Genomic DNA, 12,893 nt, shown 5'->3' on the forward strand with positions numbered 1-12,893 from the left:
CAACTAAAAATGCAATTAAAAGAAATGCTTATTTGCTGCCAAAGAAAAAGAGGACTGATATAAATACAGACCTACAAGGAACTCAGATACAAAGTACAGGGCAGAAAACAAGAGCTATCAGTTCAAGTCGAACCACATAAGAAATATAGAGGACATATTAACATTTACACTGAAGATGATGACAAAGATTTGTCCAACAGGTTGAAAGTGTAACTATACAAAAGGTTCACATCTAGAATGCGATTCAAAGACCTGACTACAGAAATTTTTGATAAATGTGTTGACCCAAGACATCATAAATTTCATTAACAAAGTAGATTTTAAAATGTCATAGAACAGAACAGGCCGATATCAATCAGTGAGAAGGAGGTCCACAGACTACAGTATATAGTAATGAAGGCCAAAGGTGAACCACAGAGTAGAATATAATAGATGGGAATGATCATCAGGGATCAAAATAGAAAAGAAATTTTGTCAATAAAATATTGAAGATAAATATAAATTTTCTGGCAATCCTCATGAAAAAATATATATAGGAAAAGAGAGAGAAGAAAGTCATATGGCTCAACAGAGAAGGAAACAGTTAACACAAAATAACGAAAAATTTCTTTCCTTCAAAAGAACACCAGACAAAATGGTTCCCTCTTGAGTCTACTAAATATCAAGTTATCAAAACAACTCCCAGGAACTTTAAACTGCCTTTTAAATTCTAAGAAACTTCTGCTAACTTAATGAGTTTTAAAACATAGTCTCTATTTCACAATATTTACATACATTGACCTGCAAGTTTCAAAACTGAATTGTAACTGGAATATTCAAAAGAAAATCCTTGAAAACTAAATTCACTTCTCTTACAGAGGAAATTCTATTTTACAATTTTTCCTGATATGTTATTCATGAATCTAGTTGGAAGAGTTCTTGCACCAAATCACCAAGACAACAAAGATTCTTCCCAATGACCCAAAAGAGAAGGTTATACAGTCTTTAAACTTACAGAGTCTATATTTCTATCCCTAACCTAACAATCAAAGAAAATATAACATCACAGAACAACATCTCATTTCACAAGTTAAAACCAAAGATATAAACCCCAAATTCTCTACCTGCAAAGGAAACCAGTTTCATGATATTGTCATGGCACAGTAAAAATAACAATTTTCTTCACTACAAAGGTAAATAAATATAAAAACAATCTTTTATTTACGTCATAACCTTAAAATCAATGCTCTGATTAATGTTTGTTCACTAACACTTTTTGCAAAACAGGATTCAATCTGGAATAACTTCAAGAAATAAAGTACAAATTGACAATAATTCTCAGAATGTTCAAATGTTACAAACGAATCTTGGATGTTGGTATTGAAAAGATTTGACTTTTAAGCTAACCTGAAGTCTTCAATATATGACTGACACATCCATTTCTAAGTTCAGCTTACATGAAAGTTTGATAACATAATGGCTTGTGATTCACATATGATTATTAACAACCAAAAATGAAAGACCTTTAATAAGGATTGATATTTCTAAAAAGGTCTTATGAATACAAATTAGTAATAAGGGTGATACACAAAGTGTGCGATGTGTTTGAAAGGTTTTATGGCCTCAAACAAACCGCAGGATGAGAGCCTGTCTTATGGTATGGGGTGTAAGTACTGTATTTAGGCAAAGGGTAATCTAAGATGGAGCTTTCGGTGCATGCTAGTGTTGGATGCATTAAGTGTGGGATATCTCGCACAATCCTTCAGTTGGACAATGTGTTCATTAAACAATGTAAAATATGTAAACCTACAAAGGAATCATAAATGAAATTGTATGTTAACATGTGAATCCTTTACACAATGCGGAGTCTTGTAACTTCCGTTTCAAAATGTTGCAAGTTGAATACTTTGCAATCAAACCTTACACAGAATTTTCATTAGACAATTCAGTGCATCAGTCTGAAGTTTCAGGTCCCCTGGATAATTAAATGAGCTCAAATGTTTGAATTAAATTAGGGAAGATGATGTTTGTAGTACTACAAAGAAGCAGGAAAGTTCTGTACCAATATAACCAAACTATTCAGTAGCGTATTATTTTCTGTGGATATCTAATTGACATTCTTTGCAGGTATTAACAAATGCTTCACCAAATTCTCTGAGAATTGAAATAATAACAACTCAAGTGGAACAAGATAAGTGTAATGAGATCTGCCAGGAAATAATGTGAACAGGATATTTCACACAAACATTAACACATTTGGACGGGTAATGCAGTAGTGCCCTTGCACTTGGGGAAAATGGTCTAGTCCTTCAAGAGTCCTATATAGGAAATGTTCTTTACTAAAAGAAAGATATTAATTTCCTATTATGGAGTTGTCTTTTCCTGACTTTTGAAAGAGCGATAATCAGTACCTGTGTGTGCTATTTTTATGTCGTGTCAATGAGAGAATATCTCTGAAGATTCCTTTGTAAGTGATGGAAAATTTCACAAAGCTTAAAAAAAAGATTTAACCCTGGATAGGTACGGTCCTCGGACACCCCTTTAAGGGTATACTCGAACGCGAACGACCCCGACGCCAAAAAAAATTCTTGAAAAATCAGTTTTTGCAGTAACCTCCTTTTTTCTTTTGCCAAAAAAAACTTCAATGAATGCTTAAAACAACTGTAAAGATAAATACTACTCATCTGCAGAAAAACTATTTATTATAAATATTTTAAAAAATTAAGTAGAAAAAAAAAAGACCTGACATAAAAATTCATAAAAAAAAAGTTTATACATATATACACAAATCCTTTTAGGAATTGATTCTTGAATGTTTAGGACACATCTTGATGTATTTTGGATGAAGTCAGACCCATGGAGGTGAAGATCTGAAATGAGAAAAAAAGGGTAACTTTTTTTGGCCAAAAAAAATTGTCCAAATTTCATGAATTTTTTTGGGTACCCAAATGAAATAGGAAGTGGCTAATTTTTTTAGGGAATAAACATATGTTATCCTAAAATAGAAATATGTAAAAAAATCTTCATTATTTTGTAAATTACATTTATATCAGGGGCCATATCTAAAGGTAATTTTTTGAGTACTTGGAAATTTCGTAAAAAAATACATATATTTAATATATAATATGATATTTATGCAGGTAAAAATATACCAAAATATCACAAATTCTATAGGGAACAAGAATATATATAGATAGGGCAGCTTACGCTTCGGATATGTCCACAAAATGGCCGCCAACCACACTGACTCAGACTCCCTAATCTGCCACTTGAAATGTAGGAAGGGTATGTCAATTTCAAGGTGTTATTTACTAATCTAATTATTATTGGATATGCATAAAAAATGTATGGTGGGTTGCTGGATAATTGTCGATTATTTTACGTTTATAAAATTAAAATTCTGACCCAAAAAATTTTTTTTTAAGGGAAATAAAATCGAAAAAAAAAATGTAAAACAATATTTTAGCTAAAAAAATTTGATGATATTCAATCAAAAAAAAAGTAAACAAAATTTTCCGACAAATAAACATCTAGAGGAATCATTACTCTGTGATAGTTCCTTAGTACGTAGTAATTTTGAAAGAATTGAGAAAAAACGAAAAAATGGCAATCACCGGAAAATCGAACACATACCTATATATACGCCATATCTGGCTAAAAAAAAGATAGGCATGGGTAGCCAGATCATCTAAAAACACTTTCCAACACTATAAAAATATAAGTTTTGCGACACTACTTGCCAATTCCTTACGGTAACATGACTAAGCAAAAAAATGCAAAACAAATAAAAAGGGGCACTCGTGGAAAAATGGCCATTCTAATATACGGCATTTCAGAAAAAAAAAATTTCAGCCACGTGCTAGGCAAACCATCGAGGCATATTTTCCGACAAATAAACATATAAATGAAATATTACTCTGTGATATTTCCTTAGTACGTAGTAATTTTGAAAGAAATGGGAAAAAACGAAAAAATGGCAATCACAGGAAAATCGAACACATACTTATATATATGCCATATCTGGCTAAAAAAAAATAGGCATGGGTAGCCAGATCATCTAGAAACACTTTCCAACACTATAAAAATATAAGTTTTGCGACACTACTTGCCAATTCCTTACGGTAACATGACTAAGCAAAAAAATGCAAAACAAATAATAAGGGGCACTCGCGGAAAAATGCCCAACATTCTAATATACGGGATCTCAGATAAAAAAAAAGACATGCACGTGTTAGCCCAACCATCAAGGCACACTTTCTAACACATAAACATGAAAAAAAAAATCAATAATATACGGCAATTCCTTACTACGTAGTAAATTTTTACAAATATTGAAAAAAAAACAGAAATTGGCAACCGCAGTTAAATACCCAATATACCAATAACTACGTCGTATCTGACAAAAACAAAATCACGCATGGGTAGCCAGATCATCTAGACACACTTTCCAACACTAAAAAAGCAAAAGTTTTACGACACTATTTCGCAATATCTTACGGAAAAATGACTTGGCAAAAAAATGAAAAAAAATGAAAAAGGGACACTCGCGGTAAAATGCCCGACATTCTAATATACGACATCTCAGATAAAAAAAAAGACATGCACGTGTTAGCCCAACAATCAAGGCACACTTTCTAACACATAAACATGAAAAAAAAAATGAATAATATACGGCAATTCCTTACTACGTAGTAATTTTTACAAATATTGAAAAAAAACAGAAATTGGTAACCGCAGTTAAATACCCAATATACCAATAACTACGTCGTATCTGACAAAAACAAAGTCATGCATGGGTAGCCAGATCATCTAGACACACTTTCCAACACTAAACAAGCAAAAGTTTTACGACACTATTTGGCAATATCTTACGGAAAAATGACTTGGCAAAAAAATGAAAAAAAATGAAAAAGGGGCACTCGCGGTAAAATGGTCCTCGTGGTGATGAACGACATTTTAACTAAAAAAAAAAACATGCACATGGTAGCCAAACAATCCACCAAGACTTTCCACAACTGATAACCTATACAAGTTGCACCATTCTACGACAATTTCATAATACGTAATAACTTTGATAATTATGCAAACTACCTCAGAAGGGTAAACTCGGACGCGAACGACCCCGATGCGTCTCAGAAATCGGGGAAGGAGTACAGCTACAGCAATGCACATCTGGACACTACTAGAGCGTGTAGGGGAGACACCTCCTGCAGGTCGATCACCCACAAATTCAGTCACAGGGGTGAGTCACGTGAGAAAAACCTGTTTTTTTTGACGCTCGGGGTCGCAAACGACCCACCGTACCTATCCAGGGTTAAGATGGAAGATGTGACCAGACAGAATGTAACTCAAATCCAATAGAAAAGGCTTTCCTTTTCCTAACTTCTAGCACATACTATTAGTCAATGTTTGTTCAACTAACCATCTGACTTCTTTGACAAAGACAAGCTTCAATTTTCAACCAACCTCAACACCTGACAGACAACTGGCCATGCAATTCATGTGGTGTTAGAAAACAAAGTCAAAAGGATTCACTTTCAAAAAGGATCTACAATAATAGGATAGTAACCTACAAGAGCTTTTCACAGACATATCTGCAATGTATACCTTCGTGTTTAGAATCTTTATTTACTGTATTAAGAACCAGTTATGACTTGACTCTTCAAAACCCCAACCATTCTACATTGATCGACTGCACACACACTAATGACACAAGAACCATGAAAAGTCTTCATTGAGACATAATGCTTGATAAACTTGATAAAAACTGAACGGTATTTTGGGGGAAAAGTAAATAAATATGCTTATTGAACTCTTGTATATACTGTATTACTGTTACTATCCTTTTTTTCCTAGGGGAAACTACGGTCTTTATCAACAATGTCTGTATTAGCACAGGGAAACTAATGTATACAGTCGACTTGCCCAACTGAACCTTTTCAGAGTGAATCTCCTCCAACCTTCTCTGCAGTCTAATAGCACATATATCTTCAGGGTTTAATCCTGTTTACTAAAGGTAGTTTTTGCTATTTCATCTATAATCCTCATCTATGATTCCTTGACCCTAATATAATCTCTCTCAACTAACAAGTTCTGTAGGTGAAGTAGCTCTAAGGTGAGTTTCTTCCTGTTGAGGTGCTCATGAACCTTCCACTTGAGGACGGGGAATAATGTGGCTCTTTGAATTCAAGTTTTGTACCTGAAAGATACAAGAAGATCATTATACAAACATATTACAAAGTTATTGTACCTCACAACAATGTAAAAGTTCTTGTGATATTGAAGAGTTTACACAAAAACACTAAGATTATTATTATCATTATCATTATTACTAGCTAAGCTACAACCCTAGTTGGAAAAGCTAAATGCTATAAGCCCAAGGGCTCCAACAGGGAAGTATAGCCCAATGAGGAATGGATACTCTGTAATGAAATAAACTAAAAGTAGAAGCAATGAACAATTAAAATATAACACATTAAGAACAGTAATGTTGAAATAGATGTCATATTATATAAACTATAAAAAGACACTTCTGTCTGTTCAACAAGAAATAATTCGCTGCAAGTTTGAACTTTTACTTTAGACATAAGTCTTCTCAAAACCACAAAATCATATTTTAAGGCTGATGAGATTTTCCTTGACTGAAAATTGGTTAACAAAGCAACATGAAGTGTGAGAAGGTGAACATCTTGGAGAGAAGACAACAAATGATGAGGTTCAAAGGCACAAGATAAGATTCTACTGCCAACTGCATTCACTGGCATCTACAAATCACTGGACTAAGATCATTTCTTGTAGTTCCCCCTTAGAGGATAAAACACTTCTAGACTCTCTTCGTAATACTAATCTGAGAGTAATCAAAATACTTCATAAATATAACAGACACAAAGTAAGCAGACAGACATTTCCTATAAGAAAGGCTTTGATGGAGATGAAAGGTTATAAAGAGACTCAGTCTAGATTTAAGAATATCTTTTAAATCTAGATTTGATGGATACTTTTTCAGCCGGATGAAACTGAATATTAGATAACCATTTCTTACTCAAATAATTTACAGAGAGAGAGAGAGAGAGAGAGAGAGAGAGAGAGAGAGAGAGAGAGAGAGAGAGAGAGAGAGAGAGAGAGAGCCTTATTGCCTTATTCTAGAATATGTTTGGGTTCCCCAAGGTCCCTCAGTGTGAGGCACATCGTGCAATGTACATAGCTATTACAATTACATAAAAATACTTTGGAATAAGAATATACAACAATGTTGATAAAAGTAATTAATTACTGCATCTTATTGCAAAATTAAAATCACCCTACAGAGTCAGTTTTTATCATTCACAAGGACCTGGAATTTCATATATAAATGCTGGCATACATAGGTATTTAATAAAATGACCAATTCGTAGATAATTTGTATTTTTCCTAACCATACAAACCTTAGCTATTTAATATGGGTATTACTTTCGGCATAGCTGAAATGACGATCCATTAGAATTTTAACGAGGGTTTACTACCCCCTCGCTGTTACCCCCCCCCCCCCCCCACACACCTGTGACTAGCTCACTTTGCTTAGAGGTAGGACTTCCCGGGGGACATGGCTGGCGGGCAAGTTTGATTAAATAGCTAAGGTTTGTATGGTTAGGAAGAATAAGAATTATCTACGAATTTGTCATTTGTTCCGTAACCGAAATACAAACCACGCTATTTAATATGGGTGACTTAACCCTTAGGTAGGGTGGTAAGTCCCAGCCGTTACTGGCTTTTGGCTTTTTGCCCGAGACTCAGTATCTGAGTGTGTCAGTGCTCAAGATAAAGAGTCCCTGCACATCGCAAGTGCCTTGCTCTGCAAGGACCGCGGCCTATATATGCTTGTGTGTGAAGGAATGAAGTGTGACTCGTCCTAGGACGTTGACCTGAAGTCATTTAGATGGAATTCGAGGATAGGACGTTCCCAATACCACCTTGTAAGGGTATGGGGACGTAACAGTATTATCTTAATACTAGGAACACAAGGAAACATGGGTTATCTGCTGTGGTTTGAGGTCAGCTGTGCAGAGAACCCAGGATGCTGCTTTCCCCAAGAGAAGGGAGGATGAAGAAAAGAATAAGGGCCAGGCATACCTTTTCATTCACGCAGACTAAAACCGGGTAACAATGCCCTCAACCTTCTGCTACTTGTCCATTAAGGAGCCTGAGGTTTAAACCAGCTGTTGTGCAGCCACCACAGGGCCGATAGAGAACGTATCGAGCCTCCTGTGGTTCATGTCTTGCAGGTAGTGGGCTGTGAAGGTCGTTTGATGCTTTCAAACCCCTGCTTGTAAAACCTGTGTCACCGAGTAATTCTTCTTGAATGCCAGGGACGTAGCAATGCCTCTGACATCATGTGTTCTAGGGCGACGTGACGGAGGAGGGTCGAGATTCAGGGAATGAGGGATAACCCTGCGAATCCACGCTGAGATGGTATTCCTAGTGACCCTCCTCTTCGTAATTCCCGTGCTCACGAGCAATGCTTGCACCCGAGGATGAATTGCAGCTGTTCTCTTAAGATAGAGCCTCAGACTCCTTACTGGGCACAGTAGGAGATGGTCTGGGTCATCTGTTACAGAACGGAGACTCGAAATCCGGAAGGAGTCGAACCGAGGGTCCGGCAATCCTGGATTTTGAGTCTTAGCAACAAACTCAGGAATGAAACTGAACGTTACCTCCCCCCATCCCCTTGAATGGGCGATGTCATATGAGAGACCATGAAGTTCGCTGACTCGCTTGGCCGAGGCCAAAGCAAGTAGGAACACCGTCTTCCAAGTCAGGTGGCGATCAGAAGCCTGGCGTAATGGTTCGAAAGGAGGTCTCTTAAGAGACCTGAGGACTCGAACCACATTCCATGGAGGAGGTCTCACTTCCGACTGAGATCAGGTAAGTTCATAACTTCGTACGAGTAGAGAAAGTTCCAGCGAAGAGGAAATGTCCATTCCTTTGAGCCTGAAGGCAAGACTTAGGGCTGAGCGATAGCCTTTCACTGCCGAGACTGAAAGGCGCATTTCTTCCTGCAAATACACGAGAAACTCCGCTATTGCTGGAATAGTGGCATCGAGTGGAGAGATACCCCTTCCACGACACCAGCCACAGAAGACTCTCCACTTTGCCTGGTAGACCCCTGCGGATGACTTTCACAGGTGTCGAGACATCCTTTCAGCAACTTGTTGCGAAAAGCTTCTCTCTGTGAGGAGACGCTGGATACTCTCCAGGCGTGAAGCCGCAGCGATGCTACGGCTTTGTGGAAGATGTTGGCATGTGGTTGTCTGAGTAGCTCGTGTCGACGAGTAAGTTCTCTCGGGAGTTCCGTCAGGAGCTGCAGAAGGTCCAGGAACCACTCTGCATGATGCCATAGCGGAGCTATCAAGGTCATCGAAAGGTTAACCGATATTCTGGTCTTGTTGAGTACCCTTCTCATCAGACAGAACGGGGGGAAAGGCGTAAACGTCGATATTGTCCCACCGTTGTTGGAAGGCATCTTGCCAGAGTGCCTTGGGGTCCGGGACTGGGGAGCAGTACGGCGGAAGCTTGAAATTCAATGCTGTCGAGAACAGATCCACCGTAGGGGAACCCCACAAAGTCAGGACTTTGTTGGCTACTAGACGATCCAAAGACCACTCGGTACGCACTATCCGAGATGACCTGCTCAGACTGTAGGCGAGCACATTCCTCTTGCCTGGAATGAAGAGAGCTGATAGTGGAATCGAGTGGACTTCAGTCCATCTCAGTATCCCTACTGCAAGATGGGATAGCTGCTCTGAAAAGGTACCTCCCTGCTTGTTGATGTAAGCCACTACCGTGGTGTTGTCGCTCATCACCACCACGGAGTGACCCGCCAGGTATTGTTGGAACTGTTGAAGTGCCATGTATACGCCCTTCATTTCTAGCAGGTTTACATGGAGGCACTTTTCTGATTCTGACCAGAGGCCTGAGTTCCTGTGGTTCAGAACATGGGCCCCCACCATTATTTGAGGCATCCGAGAACAGCATCAAATCCGGGGGGAGGATGAGAAGATCCACTCCCTTTCGTAGGTTTTCATCCTTCAGCCACTACAGAAGGTTCGTCCATTCCGCAGGAACCATAGGGACCAAGACATCCGGGGAATCGTGTCCTTGATTCCACCGGGACTTTAGTCGCCATTGCAGGGATCTCATCCTGAGGCGACCATTTGGAACTAGACGGGCCAGTGAAGAAAGGTGACCGAGGAGACATAACCACGATTGGGCTGGGAGTTCTTCTCGTCTGATGGGAAGGCTTTGTGGATATTGGTGTCCAAGATCATGCCTAGATATACCAGTCGCTGAGTTGGAAGCAGAGAAGACTTCTCGAGAATTACCATGATCCCAAGATCTTGGCAAAGTCCCAGAAGCTTGTCTCGGTGTCGAAGAAGGGTCGACTCTGAGTCTGCCAAGATCAGCCAGTCGTCCAGATAACGGAGGAGACGGATGCCGATCCTGTGTGCCCACGAAGAAGTCAGGGTATACACTCTAGTGAATACCTGAGGTGCTGTGGAGAGACCGAAACACAGCACCTTGAACTGGTAGATCATGTTGTCTAGGCTGAATCTTAAGTACTTCCTTGAAGATGGCTGGATTGGGATCTGGAAGTACGCGTCCTTCAGGTCCAGTGTACACATGAAGTCTTGTGGTCTCACTGCAAGTCTGACCGTGTCCGCTGTCTCCATGCTGAACAGGGTTTGTTTGACAAACTTGTTCAGAGCTGAGAGGTCGATGAATGGTCTCTAGCCTCCAGACGCCTTCTTTACAAGAAAGAGTCGACTGAAGAAGCATGGGGAACCGTCGACGACCTCCTGGAGAGCGCCCTTCTTTAACATGGTCTCAACTTCTGCCCGTAGGGCTTGCCCCCTTACTCTTACTCTGGCAGCAAAGTCTCCAGTCCCCAAAGGCTCTTCTTGGGGGGACACATGGACGTTCTCTGCGGGTCTTGTTGGCTCTGGGCGAATTCTTGAGGATGACTTGGTGACTGTCTTGGAGTCCTTAGGTTCCCTCCTGGGAGGAATACAAGACTCCAACAACGATGTCTGAGGGCTCTTCTCCACCCCAACCGGGGACGATTCTCCTGTGCGAGGCGGGGTTTCTCCCATTAGTGCGATGAGAGAACGCCTCACCTCGGAAGATTCCCGAGGACGGATAATCCTCGTCCACAGGAGAGGGAGAGAAAGTCTGGGGGGGGGGGGTAAGGAAGCCTTCCTCAAGGATGTCCGAGGAGCCAGCTTGACCCTTGGAGAATTTACCATGACTTCTACTCCTCTCTTCCTCTTCTGTGGGGTCAGATCCGCCATTGATTTGAGGCCCATCTCAGCGAAGGCAGGTTTGACAGCCTGCACGACAGCTATGATGAGGGACCCGAACCATGGCTGCTCACAGACAGCTGCGCTGTCAGAGACTCCCTCTGAATGGAAGGGGATCAGGCGATCCTTCGGAGAAGAAACGACAACTGGCCCTGCCTGAAAAGAAAGGGAAGAAGAAGGTTGGTTCCTGGACCTATCTGGAGACTTCTCTCCCTCCTGCGAGCGCGCTGGTCTGCGCTTGCAGGGGGGGGGGAACGTGAGGATGACGACCTGGCAGTTCTCGTTCCTGTAGGCTCGCGCGGTGGCTCGCGTTGTGCCTCCCTAGTAGGCCAGTCATTTTATGGATATACCCACCACAAATTGCAATAGTAATGAAACTTTGCATTTTTGCTTCTTTTGACCCATGTAATAACATAGTAAAAGTCAAGGAAATTTGAGGCATTGGAACACATTCATTTTGAGCAACCACTTTTTGAAAGTTATGCACAAAAATATGCTAATAGAAATGGCATAACATTTTTTGTTATAACAGTGCTTTTGTTATTTCTTTCACATTTCTCAAAAGATGTCAAACATTTTTATTATTAAATAAATAAATTGAGATAATTAACGTCTAATAGCCTTTTTTTTTTTTCTTTTTAGGTTAAGCAGTAGCATGGACGATTGCGTTTTCTGCAGCGAGTCTCTCGGCAACGGCGAACAAACCACGAAATTAGGTGCCAATGGGTGTGATGGAATAAACAAGGCAAATGACCTACGGCAGGTTGATATCAGTGTCGCACCTGGACAAGTTGTACACACCAGATGCAGGGAGGACTTCTGCTCCCAACTGTCTATTGAGCGAGACATCAGAAAACGCAAATATGACTGTACTGGTGGTTTCATCAGCACTGTGCGTGCGCGTCGATCTGCCAGTTCTGCGTTTCACTACGGCGAACACTGTTTGTTCTGTGGAACACCAGACAAGTACCAGGGCAGAAAAAAAACGCATAAACTTATACCAGTCCGAACAATGGACTTCCAGAGGAAGGTTGCAGAGAGCTGTGTTGAACGCAATGATGCATGGTCAGAGACAGTAAAGGCTCGAGTAGAATTCGTCCAGGACTTGCATGCCGCTGACGCAGTCTATCACAATATATGTAGCATAAACTTCAGAACTGGGAAGCAGATTCCACGCCAGTTCCTTACAGTGCCAAGAAAGCGACTTAAGTATGGTAGACCGGCTGATGACACACGGAATGATGCATTCATAAAAGTCGCAGAGTACCTCAAAGCCAATGACGAGGAACAGACAACGATACCGGATCTCATAGGAAAAATGGGGGAATTTCTTCTTGGAACTGATTGCACACCTTATGGATTCACCTACATGAAGGAATGTATCCAAAAGCACTTTGGTCAGGATATCACCATCGCAGAAATAAATGGCCAAGAGAATGTTGTGACCTTTCGCCACAGGGCCTCTGCGATCATTCACGAATTCCATCAAAGGCCAAAGGAGACATTATATGAAGCTGAGAAGATGAGACTGATTAAGACGGCAGCAAAACTGATCAAAAGTGATGTGAAATCCGAACAACA

General features: G+C 40.2%; 2 long non-coding RNA genes across 2 annotated transcripts in view; one reads left to right on the forward strand and one right to left on the reverse strand.

Annotated features, from left to right (window-relative positions):
* Positions 1-12,893, forward strand: part of LOC137618696 (uncharacterized) — a 408,492-nt gene that overhangs the window by 255,625 nt on the left and 139,974 nt on the right. The gene's annotated exons all lie outside the window — the stretch shown is intronic.
* The window catches only part of LOC137619282 (uncharacterized), a 39,144-nt gene continuing 31,550 nt past the window's right edge, over positions 5,300-12,893 (reverse strand). The window contains exon 3 of the long non-coding RNA XR_011039885.1: positions 5,300-6,178. This is a non-coding gene — a long non-coding RNA (uncharacterized lncRNA). The remainder of the gene's footprint in view (positions 6,179-12,893) is intronic.

This window comes from Palaemon carinicauda, chromosome 25, assembly GCF_036898095.1.
Source record: "Palaemon carinicauda isolate YSFRI2023 chromosome 25, ASM3689809v2, whole genome shotgun sequence".
Taxonomy (NCBI): domain Eukaryota; kingdom Metazoa; phylum Arthropoda; class Malacostraca; order Decapoda; family Palaemonidae; genus Palaemon; species Palaemon carinicauda.